At 33.8% G+C, this 13,789-nt stretch overlaps 1 pseudogene; it reads right to left on the bottom strand.

Moving 5' to 3' along the window:
• Positions 1-959: 959 nt before the first annotated feature.
• The window catches only part of LOC114082002 (large ribosomal subunit protein eL6-like), a 188,154-nt pseudogene continuing 175,324 nt past the window's right edge, over positions 960-13,789 (bottom strand).

The following is a 13,789-nucleotide window of genomic DNA, read 5'->3' as shown; positions in this document are numbered from 1 at the left end:
GAATAGAGGACACAGAAACCAATCCACAAAACTACAACTATCTTATATTTGATAAAGGGGCTAAAAGCATGCAATGGAGGAAGGATAGTATCTTCAACAAATGTGCTGGGAAAATTGGAAATCCATATGCAACAAAATGAAACTGAATCCCTTTCTCTCACCATGCACAAAAGTTAACTCAAAGTGGATCAAGGACCTAGATATCAAATCAGAGACACTGCATCTGATAGAAGAAAAAGTTGGCTACGATCTACATACTGTGGGGTCGGGCTCCAAATTCCTTAATAGGACGCCCATAGCCCAAGAGTTAATAACAAGAATAAACAAATGGGACTTACTTAAACTAAAAAGTTTTTTTTTTTTTTTTTTTTTTTCTCAGCAAGAGAAACAATAAGAGAGGTAAATAGAGAGCCTACATCCTGGGAACAAATTTTTACTCCTCACACTTCAGATAGAGCACTAATATCCAGAATATACAAACAACTCAAAAAATTAAACAATAAGATAACAAATAACCCAATCAACAAATGGGCCAAGGACCTGAACAGACACTTCACAGAGGAGGACATACAATCAATCAACAAGTACATGAAAAAATGCTCACCATGCCTAGCAGTCAGAGAAATGCAAATCAAAACCACCCTAAGATACCATCTCACTCCAATAAGATTGGCAGCCATTATGAAGTCAAACAACAATAAGTGTTGGTGAGGATGTGGGGAAAAGGGTACCCTTGTACACTGCTGGTGGGACTGCAAATTGGTTAGGCCAATTTGGAAAGCAGTATGGAGATTCCTGGGAAATATGGGAATGGATCCACCATTTGACCCAGCTATCGCCTTTCTCGGACTATTCCCTGAGGATCTTAAAAGAGCGTACTATGTTGAGAGCCACAGCTGAAGGGGCCCCAGCAAACTTCCAGCTGCCAGCAAACTTCCAGCTGCCGGCTGATGATTGGCTCACAGCTTCCGTGGAACATCTTCAATCGGGTATCTAGGCATTTTGCGAAGCTTAACCACCCTGGTACCACCATTCTTGTCACCACCGACTGGTTTTGTAACAGTAGCAAGAACCTTCTCCTTTTTCTTCTTCTCAACCTTGGACTTAGCAGCAGTGTACTTCCTCTTATACATGGCCTTTCGGGAGTACATGGCAGATCTGGAGTATCTGCCAATTCCTCTAACCAGGACAGGGTTCCGGCTGCAGTGGGGTTTTCCTTTCTTGGGTTTCTTATCCGTAGAGTCTTCCTTTTTATCCTTGCCAACAGCATCAGCTTTCTTGGCTCCAGGTTTCTTCTCCTTAGTGTCTGGCTTCTCAGCCTTTTACCAATTTGTGAGGATAAATTCCATTTGTTAGAGCAAAAACGGATCACATGTAGCCCTGGAGCTGAGGGATAGCTTTGATTTTGGGTAGAATTTGTGTGTCCACAGCTTTCTGATCAACCTTGCACTGCTCTGTGATCTCGTATTTCTCTTTCTCTGTGTCGAAGATTTCACCTTCCTGGTGTCTGGGCTTCCTCAACTTCTTCTTCTTGAAGTAAGCATCAGTGAGATGTTTTGGGATTTTCACGTTGCTGATATCAATCTTTGTGGAGGTGGCGATAACAAATTTCTGGTGTGTTCTACCCAGAGGAACTCGATTGAGGGAAAGAGGTCCTGTCACAAGTAGCAAGCCACTGCTCAGCTGCTTCAGGAAAACCACTCTCTTGCCTCTGTGGGGCCCGGTGAGGATGATCAGGATGGTCCCAGGAGTGATGCTGGCTCGAAGCTTTCTCACATGCTGACTGAAGGGTTTCTTGCCAAAATACTCCTGTAGGAATATTTTTTGTTGGTAGTACAATAAATAATAAAGGCAAACTTATATCAATTCTATCCAAATGCATATTTTCCATATATGTTTCAATGATTTTTAATGCCTTTCTTGCTTCAGGCGTTAACATTCGGGGTGAATTTGGATCTGATGGACCTTTTAGGATATCAAATAAAGGTCCCAACTCTCCTGTTGGTATACCTAAATAAGGCCTTATCCAATTTATGTCTCCTAATAAATTTTGAAAGTCATTAAGTGATTTGAGTTGATCTACTCGTATTTGAATTTTTGGTGGACGGACAATGGTTGAGGATAATAGAACTCCTAAATAATTAATTGGAAAATTTAATTGTACTTTATCTATTGCTATCTCTAGATTATAATTTTTTAATAAGTTTGTAAGTGTGGCATAACATTCTAGCAATGTGTTTTTATCTTTGTGTGCTAATAATACATCATCCATATAGTGAAATATTTGTAGTTCAGGATTTTGATTTCTAAGTGGCTGGATTACTTTGTTAACATAAATTTGACACATTGTGAGCTCACCTGTATGCATTGTGAACTATCTGTTGGTGCAGCGACTTGTGGTAGTGTTGGGGTATTTTTGCTGATGATGTCATTGGTGGTACAATTTTTCCAAAAGGAGCCGTCAATTGGCTTGGTGTATCTTCCTCCCTTCTGCTTGTCATGATCGTCCAGCTAAAATTTGGGGGCCAACAGAGGTGAGGCAAATAACCTCACCCCCCCGCTGGTACAAAGACCTCTCCACAGGTGTGGCTGTATACTGGACCGGTAGTCAGTGACGGGTAAGATCCAATTGCAATGGTACCAACCTAAGGACCATATGTACTATTGGACAACCTAAGGCAGGCATGGTCCCTAAGCCACATGCTTGTTGTTTAAACAGAGAGGGGGAGATGTTGAGAGCCACAGCTGAAGGGGCCCCAGCAAACTTCCAGCTGCCGGCTGATGATTGGCTCACAGCGGCCCCAGCAACATCTAGCTGATTGGCTCCTCTGCGGTGATGCTCATTGGGCTGTTTCCCTGCCCTTTCAGACCACGGAGCTGCTCATTGGGGGACTTTTTTGGCTCCGCCCACATGACCCAGCCAATCGGCCTCAAGAGCAGGAGGATTGTGGGAGGTGGAGAGAAGCTTGTGTGGGAGAGAGAGGCTTGTGGAAAGCCGGTGGTGGCAGTTGAGGCTCTGAGGGTTTTTCCTGAGAGGCTGTTTTGTTTGGCCTGTGTGGTTCTAAAAATAAAGTTAGTTTCTTTTGACAAGTGGCTCCTGATTGTGCCCAGCCAGACTGCGGCAGTACTATAGGGATACTGCCACATCAATGATCATAGCAGCACAATTCACAATAGCTAGACTGTGGAACCAACCTAGATGCCCTTCAATAGATGAATGGATTAAAAAAAATGTGGCATCTATACACAATGGATTATTACGCAGCACTAAAAAATGACAAAATCATAGAATTTGCAGGGAAATGGATGGCATTAGAACAGATTATGCTAAGCGAAGCTAGCCAATCCTTAAAAAACAAATGCCAAATGTCTTATTTGATATAAAGAGAGCAACTAAGAACATAACAGGGAGGAAGAGCATGAGGAAAAGGTTAACATTAAACCGAGACGAGTGGGGTGAGAGAAAGGGAGAGAGAAGGGGAAGCATATGGAAACGGTAGGAGACCCTCAATGTTACACAAAATTACATATAAGAGGTTGTGAGGGGAAAGGGGAGGAAACAAGGGAGAGAATTAAATAACAGCAGATGAGGTAGAGAGGGAAGATGAGGGGGAGGGGAGGGGGGATAGTAGGGGATAGGAAAGGCAGCAGAATACAACAGTCACTAATATGGCATTATGTAAAAATTGTGAATGTGTAACTGATGTGATTCTGCAATTTGTATTTGGGGTAAAAATGGGAGTTCATAACTCACTTGAATCAAATATATGAAAGATGATATATCATGAGCTTTGTAATGTTTTGAACAACTAATAAAAAAAAGAAAAAAATATTAAAAAAAATAAAATAAATTTTATTGTGACTTGTTAAAAAAATAAGAAATAAAAATAAAGATAGGCTATGACTATAGACATTATTAAAAATAAGATATGTGATGTGCAAATTTCTAACAGGTACATGAAATATGATCAACATAACTAAACATCAAGGGAATGTAAGTCAAAACCATAAAGATATAGCAGCCTACCCCAGTAAGAATAGTTAATACCAAAAAGACTATGAATAATACGTGATGGTGAGAATGCAGAAAAAAGGAAATTTTGGCACACTGTTTGTGGGAATGCAAATTACTGTACCCATTTTGGAGAAATTTTTTTTCTCAGAAAATTGAAGAAGGAATTAGCATAGAATCCAGCAATTCCACTACTGGGCATATATTCAAAAGAAATGACATAGATATGGGGGAGAAATCTGCATTTCCATATTTATTACATCACTACTCATAAAAGTCAAAAAATTTACACTATCTAATTCTTGTCTTGATGATGAATACAGAAAAAATGGTACTTTCATACAATGGAATACCATTCAGCCATAGAAAAATGAAATGCTGTTATTTGCTTTAACACAGATGGAACCAGATACCTTTATTTCAGGTAAAACAAGTCAGTCACAGAAAGACACTAAGTATTGCATCATCTACCTCATCTGTATAATCTAAAAAAGTTGATTTCATAGAAGTTGAGAGTAAGATGTTGGTTACCAGAGGCCAGGTAAAGTAGGGAGTAAGTAAACAGGGATGGGGAAAGTTTGACTAACAGTTATTAAGATATAGTTAGATAGGAGCAAGAAGCTCTTGGGATATTATTATGCAATATGGTAATTACAGATAACAATCATATTGTACTAAACATGTGAATGTTTATTGTGATATTGTCCATTTATTGTACTAAACATTTGAATGGTTTCTCCTCAAAGACATGAACAATGTCTGAGAAGATAAATATGTTATATATGATTTAAATTTTACACAATATGTACATGTATTAATGATACACCATTAATATGTCCAACTTTAATTTTTGTGTATTCATTAAAAATTTTTTAAATTAAACATGAAGAAAAAAGTAATAATGTTGTTGACCAAACTCTTTTGCTATTTGGGTGGGAAGAACATGCACTTATGGATTTCCACATCTTAAAGTAGAAATGACAACAACAAATTTCTTGGAATATCTTTGCTTGGATATTCACTTAAACGTGTTTAAAGGAATGCCTCATAAGCAGAATGTTATTGGCTTTTTAATTTAGTTTATAGACATTGTGTTTTTAATCTTTCAATTTAAAACTTTCATATTTACTAGAAACACTGGTAATTTTGATTTTTTTTAATTCTCACTTTGCCAGGTAATTTTTTAAAAATTATTTTTCTCTTTTCTATCTTTGAGGAGATTAATCACATTTTGTCTGAATTTTTTTTCTCTAAAATAAATTTATTTTTCTGAATCATTGCAGCTAATATCCAATATCATTTCATAGTTTCAACTGTCCTCCTTCCATTTTCATATTTAAAAGTGATGACATTTTATTTCAAAATTGGTTATTAAAATACCATTTTGGCAATTACTATAGTAGTCTACTGATTTTATGACACCACCATTTTTTTTTTGCAAACAACTCAATGTGTTTTAAATTAATTTAGATCATCATAATGTATTAATATGGAAACTATAGATAGACTATTGGTTTCTGCACTGACTTATTTTAAATTGGAACTTCCATGTATATTAAATTAAACATTATTTTCTTTTATGCATTTTAAACATTGCATCTTTGGTTTCTTTTATCAAACATGATTTATTTTCCCCTCTTTTCCTTTAATTGAATTGTGATAAATATAAGTTCAAATTTGTAATTAGACAGAATTATAAATTATGAATATTGTCTAATGAATACAATTTGAACTATTATTGGATGTCATATAACTTTCTCTTGGTTGAAAAATTATTTACCTGTAAAATACTTAAAATCTTACTAATATTCTTTTAATGAAAAATGAAGAAACAAACCCAGCATTTCCTTATGTTTATGGGAGAGTTTTAATTTACTAAAGCATAATCTTTGTTCATTGAGGTTGATAATGTGTGTATGATGTTGAGATTGTGATAGTGAAAATGTTAATGTTTTGTTTATGTAACTGAAAATCGAGCATAGAGCCATAGCCCTTACTTGACTGAGTAGAAAAGCTTGTAAGCATTACCATTTTTTTTTTACTGAAACACATACAGCCCAAAGTCTCTCTTTTGAAAGAAAATTTTGCTCTTTTAATTAATCTGGATGAAATTATTTTTGTGGGAATATTTTAAATAGCTATTTTAGTTTGACTTGTGAATTATTTAATTCTGCCTGTAATAATATGTACAAGGAAATTTCTTGAAAGTTAAATTACAATATTATAAAACCTAGGACTTTACTTAGATACTTCTATAGTTTCGTTCTTAATAATTTGCCAGTGCTAGGTATTATAATAAGTACAAAATACTTTATATGTATATATTTCATTAGTGAAATAGAAATGTACTTCTAATCATGAGAGGTAATATCATCTAAAATAGTTCATTGTTAAAACCAGACAAGGTGGCACGTGCCTGCAATTCCAGTGGCTCAGGAAGCTAAAGCAATAGGATAGCAAGTTCAAGGCCAAACTCAGCAACTTAAAAAAAAAAATCCTCTCTCAAAATTAAAAATAAAACAGCCAAGGATGTAGCTCAGTGGTAAGGCACCTCACACACACACACACACACACACACACACACACACACACACAATTCATGTTAAAAAGATGAACATACCCATTTTAAAAATATCTAACTTATATTTCTAATATTGCATGCATTTTAAAAATATATAACTTTACCATCATATTTTAAAATTTTAAATATATTTTAGAACGTTTGCATAATTTCAAAATTATTTATTATTTTAAAGGTATATAATTTTTAAAAGACTACTATTTTGTTTAAAAAACACCTTAATTTTTGAAATAAATATAGAATTACTGTATGTCTATCTCAAGCAAGTGCTTCTAGCATGCAATTTGTCATGAGAAGGAAGTGGTGCATAGTCCAGGTGTGAAATGAACTGATGGAGAATTATGACTCAGTTAGTACGAAGGAGAACTCCAAGGTTGGTTTGAAATATGAAGGGGACCTATGTGCTCAGGAATTATGGGCAGAATTATGGATATGGTTCACAATAAGGTACTTCTGATTACATTCCTATGAAATGACACAAAAATATTATTCAGTTTAAGGCAAGTAGAACTCACACAAAAAATGGAGAAAACTCTGAATGAGTAAAACTGATAACAACAACAAAAAATAATGGTTTAGTCAGTTTTTCACTAAAATCATGTTGCCTATGCAGTAATTGCAATTCAACATATTATATACTGAAGACAAAAATAGTAAATAAAACAGAGACTTTCATAAACTTAGAGTCAGAAATGGTACAGTGAAATCTGTATTCTTTTCTCTTGAGCATAGATATTGTATTTCCAGTCTAACCCATTCTCAACTCTGTAGGCAGAGTTAAGAACATTCAGTTAGACTAATTAGTGCTAATGAAAAGTCTTAATTAAACATATGCAACAAAACCAAAATTCACCAATCAAAAAATTGGGATAGGAGTAATGTACAGCTTGGGTTACATGCATTACCATCATGGAAAATCAGATTGGAATGCTCATAACTTATTTTTGAAAAATGTTATTTAAAATGCATAAAGAGTAAAAACAGTAATTGCTCTATTAACATTTTCATGTATAATGGTCCAACATTCTATTAATATAACATGTAGTTATGTGCTGTTTAGTTTTAATATTGGAATTAAAAAAAAAGGTCTGTCATTGCTTCATTCCCCATATCCAACCTATCACCATGTCTTCTCATATGTACCCACAAAATGTCTTGTTTATTGTTTCTGCCCTGTTGAGTCACTTTCATAGCCTTCACTATGTCTAAGTCCACTCTTGACCCACCCTAATCCACTACTCTAATTCTATTCTCTCTCATGTAAGAGATAAGCTTTGAAAAAGAATATCGATCATGTTTCTCTTAGACTAAAAATTTTGGATTGCTATACATTTTACTTATAATCAAATCCAAAATCCTTTTCATAGTCCAATATGACCAGCTTGGTTCTAATTTACTCTTTAGTCTCCTTATACCAAGGCCTTACTTTATTAAATAGTACATCCAGGCAAGCCCCTTATAGCATCACAAGCATTAAGATAAGTGATGGGTTTATATGAAATGCTCTTCTCCTAACTTTTATTGACTTGGTTAATTCCTTCTTATTGTGAACATTTTGTCTTGACTGTAACATTTTGTGACTCCCATAATCTGTCAAGAGAGGTTGCACTCTGTCACAATCAATATACTTGATGGATCTTTTGTTTAGATTTTTTATTTTCATTAACTTCTAAATTATATTATGAATTGTACCTTTTTTGTTTACAGATACTTTTTCAGTCAGTAAATGTCATGAGTTAAATTTAGAAACACACATTTTCATATTAATAATATATCTCCACATATCATTTTAGTAACTACATCATATTTTTGAGTACATTTAGCATATTTTATCAAAGTTTTTTCTTGAACATAAAAAATTCTTAATATAATTTTAATTGTTACAATAGCCTTGCATATATATTATAATATATATTATAATATATATATATATATATAATTTATATATTATTGTCTTATTATGAATATGCCAAAAGCATTGGCCAAGAGCAAATGACATTTGAAGGCTGAATATTATATTGTTGTTTTTTAAAATTTGAAAACATATTTGTATATGTTCTTAGTTTCACAGGGCACTTGAAATTTAATATTTTTCTCAATAAACATTCAAAACAAGAATAACAATTATATAACATAACGTAGTAGTTAGATATCAATAATAACAATTATGTCAATAATAACAATTATATCAATAATAAAAGTAATATAAATTAAATACAAGTAGTAAAAAATGAAAAATCAGGAGCAGGAGGAACAGAATAGAACTAGTAATATAAAAATCATGATATATTTGAGCAACTTCACCATTGGCTGTTATAAGCTCAAGGCAATCCGAGTTAGTCTATTGTAGTAGGAACCTTCTTAATGATATTCAAAGTCCTGTCCTGGCTTTAAGAACTATTGAGCAGTAACATACGTTGTTGAACATCTATTTAAAGACAAGAAGTCAATAATAGGCAACTTTGGTATTAAAAAAAAATACCCCTCCAAACAAGTGGATAAAAACAGTTGCCTTTGTGTCTCTACTAACTAACCTATTTTGTCTTAAATCTTTGTGTGATTCTGATTCTAGAATTATGTATTATTTAATAATCATAGCAATTGTAATGATCAAATTTTTACTCGTTAGAATTATGATCTTTCTTTTCTCTTTTTCTATATGCCTAAAATATTTAAATCATTGAATAAATGATAGTAATAATGCTTTACAAATGAAAACTTCTTAAAGTTACTTGAAGAAACTGAACTGAATAGAACAGGTACACGTTTAAAAATGTTAATAGACCGTGTAATCTTAATGGTCCAAACCAGGAAATAACCCAAAGGTTTTTCAGTACTGAAGTACATGAACAAAGTGTCATGTACTCACACAATAAAATACTGTTCAACAATACCAAAAAACATATTACTGAAGCACATAACCCAGGTTGAATTTCAAAGCTCTGTGTGTTGAGACAGCTTTACCAAAATCGTATACATTGCATGATTTCAGACAAAATGAACCTATGGTTAAAAAATCATTAAATAACTTTGCTTGAAAATAAATGTCTATACATATTATGTCACTGTTACTACTTCTGTATAGTATTAGTTTTATATTTATAAGATTATAGAATTTCAGACACTTAACAGTAACTTGCATCTAGAGATAGAAAAAGTCACCTGTGTAGGAACACAGATTATAAATATTCTATGCTTAACAGCAGTAAGGTATTATGGGTGTATTTGTCAAAACCATACAGCTAATATTTATTACATACAATACCTGTAATCTAACCTAACCCAGAAGTAAATAAAGTGCAGCTCAGATAGGAAGTAAGTGGAAGCACAGAATAAATGAAAATGACATATAACTAGCTGATGTTGAATTGGTGACTGGTATATTGTACTAATCACTATTTTATGTTTAAAATTTATGTAATAAACTATATATATATATATATATATATATATATATATAGTATGTGTTATTGAATCATTTCAACTTTATTTCTCATGCAAGACCCATATTTCTCCATTCAATTTTTATGTACGTATTAAAAATATAAATAACTATCACAAAATAAAATGGCCTGTGTTCAAATTTAGATTTTTATAGAGATATCAAATAATTCAAGGATATGAATTAAATAAATAATATGTGGGGAAATTAATATAATGTATATGAAAATGTCTATAATAGGTAAAATATCTACGATACACAATTCAAAATAGTTTACATAATTAAAAAAAAAAACTTGGACCTATTAGTGGGTCATGGTACTCAATAAGTCATATTTAGTAGAACTTTCATCTAGGCATGATACACATCTTCAAAAATGGCTAAAATTTTAAGAATGTGGTCAATTAATTTGTCTACTTTCACTTTAAAAATATGTTTACCAGTGATATGCCTTGCTAATTATAGATAAAAATTATATACCCACAGCTTCTTCATATTATTGTACATGTTTAAAAAAATACTGAAGTTCTCTGCTGAAACAAGAGCTGAGGTTTATTCAATCTGAGTTCTGTTACGCATACTTCATACTGTGATATTGACTTTGGTTGTGAGCGGTTTGCCTGATAGAATTGATTTATGATACACTCCATTGCTATCCAGACAGTTTCCAGTGAAGTGACAAGAAGTTCTGCTTCCATACCCTTCTAATCAATGGGAGGAAAAGCAAGACCAGACAAAACAAAACCTTTTACACAAGGTGACCGAATACTAAATTTCATATTGTGTACACAAGGTGTGAAAATAAATAGCATTATATGTGTGTGTGGGGTGTGTATACATATATATTATATACCTTTTTATCAGCATTACTATGTGCTTCTCAGTTGATCAATTTATGTCTAATACTGAGACTATAAGAACCATTTTTTGCATTTAATACCTTTGCTTAAAAATAAATATCTATACATTTTATATGACTGTTACTAATTCTGCACAGTATTAGTTTTGTATTTGTGAGGTTATAGAATTTCTGACACTTAAAAATACATAGTAATTGACTAAATGAGAAGAAATAAATATTTAGGCAGACAAATGACTAATATAAGCTATTATTTTGACAAATTGAGTAAGGCCACAAAACATTCTTGAGGCTCCTCATTTTGAAGATAAGTAGTATATTGTAGATTAAATATATCTGTTATTTCTGATTGTATTTTTTTCTCTAATTTAATATTGTATTCATTTATACATAATCGAATATGTCCTGGAGTACAATGAAAAATCACTTTATACCAGAAAAATATAACATATTATCTGTAGACTCTCAGACACTCAGTTGTGTGGAGCAATGGGGTTAGATGCCAAAAACATGGAAGGGGACATATAAATGACATGACTGAAAGAAAGGGCCAGGACTGATTTTAGTGGGTTTTGTATCCTGTAATCAGCCCTAAAATAAAGTAGATACATTTAAAATGAAGTTAGTGACATATTTGTATTTTGTTGGGGAAAGAATCTTGGTGAAGTGTGGAAAGGGAAGGGTCTGGAAAATGCACACATATACAGGAAACTATCTCTGTGGTGAAAGGAGCATTACAACAATCTATGGAGTAGGTTGTAAGTTATAGAAGGAAGAAAAGGGAAAGATTCTGTTAGATATTTTGAATAGGATTTTTAAGACTTTGTTACTAATAGACTATACATAATAAAATAAAGTAATGAGGAAAGCATGTCTGTCTGATTTTTAGCTTGAGCAAATAAGTGGACAGATATGCTATGGATGAGGATGTTTAAAAAATAACATTGAGCAGGTGGATGGATGACAGAACATATATTCCATGATTGACTTAGTAATTACTGATTGAATTCAGGATATCTTTGTAGAAATGCCAAGCAAATCCTTAGCCTGGCACAATTCCACAGGCAGGATCAACCTGCATCCTTGTGGCAGATTACATTAGCACACACTCCCATCACAGTAGTGATTATCTTCTCAATGACACAATTATCATTTACGTATATATGTATCTTTTTTAGATCCAACTCTTCTTTGTGTACTAGAATGCATAGGTTCATAGAATAGTATATTCTTTTTGATGTATGCACATGACATTACTTACCAGGGGATTTATGGCAAAAAAAGTATGCAATATATTTGCATGCATGGAATTCACTGCTTTTGTCATGTGTTTCATCAATCAGTATCATCTCACTTGAAAGAACAATCTGGTGACCTTCAAAGGACTCAGTTGTGATAACTAGTGGTCCATATGAACCTGTTATATCGGGAGTGCAGCCTATAAATTGTGACATTTCTTTAAAATCAGGAGTCAACATAACAGTTTCCACATAATTAGAAACCTGAGTCCTGAAACTAATAGTTGAGATAGGGGTGGGCTCTCTAATCATTAAACCTAATAATCTACATTATAAATGTTTGTTTATTGCTTCCATCATCTTGCAGTTGAACTTGTAAGTCATATTGCCCCCAAGAAGTCTCTACCCATCAGGGAACCCAGTAATGAACTCAATCATAATTACAAACTGAAAGGTACTCTTTGCCATTTCTCTTCCAGATTAAACAACAAGTCTATATGAATCTACAGTGTTAATTGATCTTTATTACTAGGGAAAATTGTGTTGTGTATGCATAGGGAGCAGGAAACTTATTTGGAAAATAAGAAGAAATTTAGAAACATCTTTTATGATCATTGGGGAACTGTGGCTTTGTCTAGAACAGTGGGCAACAATAACATATACTTGGCAAATATAAAATTTTGAGTTATGTTACTGGCTCAAGTACATAATTTACGTGTGATGTGAAAAAAGGCAAAGGAGATATAGAATAATTAGTGCATGAAAATGCCGCAGTCTGGCTGGGCACAAAATAACCGAGCCACCACACTGCCTTGTAGATTCAAACAGCAAGTCTTTATTCCAGACTCTCACCGACACTCTACACGCACGTTCTGGGAAAATCCACCCTCCACTGGGCTCTGCATCCCAAATACTCTCTGAATCCCGGGAGAACTCAACGGGAACTCAAGGAGCGGGCGCCTGAGGCAGAAGGATTCACCCTATTCCCAGCAAGATCCACCCTAAACCCAGATCCACCCTAAACCCAGATCCACCCTAAACCCAGATCCACCCTGGTCCTTGAGCAGGGTCTCCTTTCTCAAACATTCATGCAATGTCACTGCAAATGACCTGGGTCCAAGGCAAGCCCAATTCCACAATGGAGAGTCCTCCCTCTAAGCAACATTGGGTAGGCTGACAAGGAAATTGTCATGCATCATTCCTACTTGGCTATGGCTCTCAGCAGAAAATATCTGTTTTTACAAACATAGTTCATGACCAGCTGTGAAGCCCAAGACTACAGCAGCTATATTTTATACTACATTTTTCTCTCCCCATTCCCTCTGTCTTATGTAAAGAACAAAAGTGAAAATAAATCAGCAATTCCCATGATCATATAGTGATTAGTAGAATACTATGCCCAGGGCATCCCCTGGAATTGGGACACAACAATTTATCTGAAAAAAAGGACCAAGTAAAAAATAGAGGGGAAAAAGAAAATTTTGGCAGATCTTCCATGTATATTTTCAAATCTAATCTCCATTCTTTTCTTTCTTTCTTCCCTGGAATGCTGAATCCTTTGGCTTTGGTTGTTTTTAGCCAATACAGAATCTTAACAGGAAACCAAGGAATGGAATTATATTGGCATAAGTGTATATAATTCATCACTTTTGTCCCT

This window comes from Marmota flaviventris, chromosome 11 (assembly GCF_047511675.1).
Source record: "Marmota flaviventris isolate mMarFla1 chromosome 11, mMarFla1.hap1, whole genome shotgun sequence".
Classification (NCBI taxonomy): Eukaryota; Metazoa; Chordata; class Mammalia; order Rodentia; family Sciuridae; genus Marmota; species Marmota flaviventris.
Note: the sequence above shows the minus strand (reverse complement) of the source record. Positions and strands in the feature narration are given on the sequence as shown.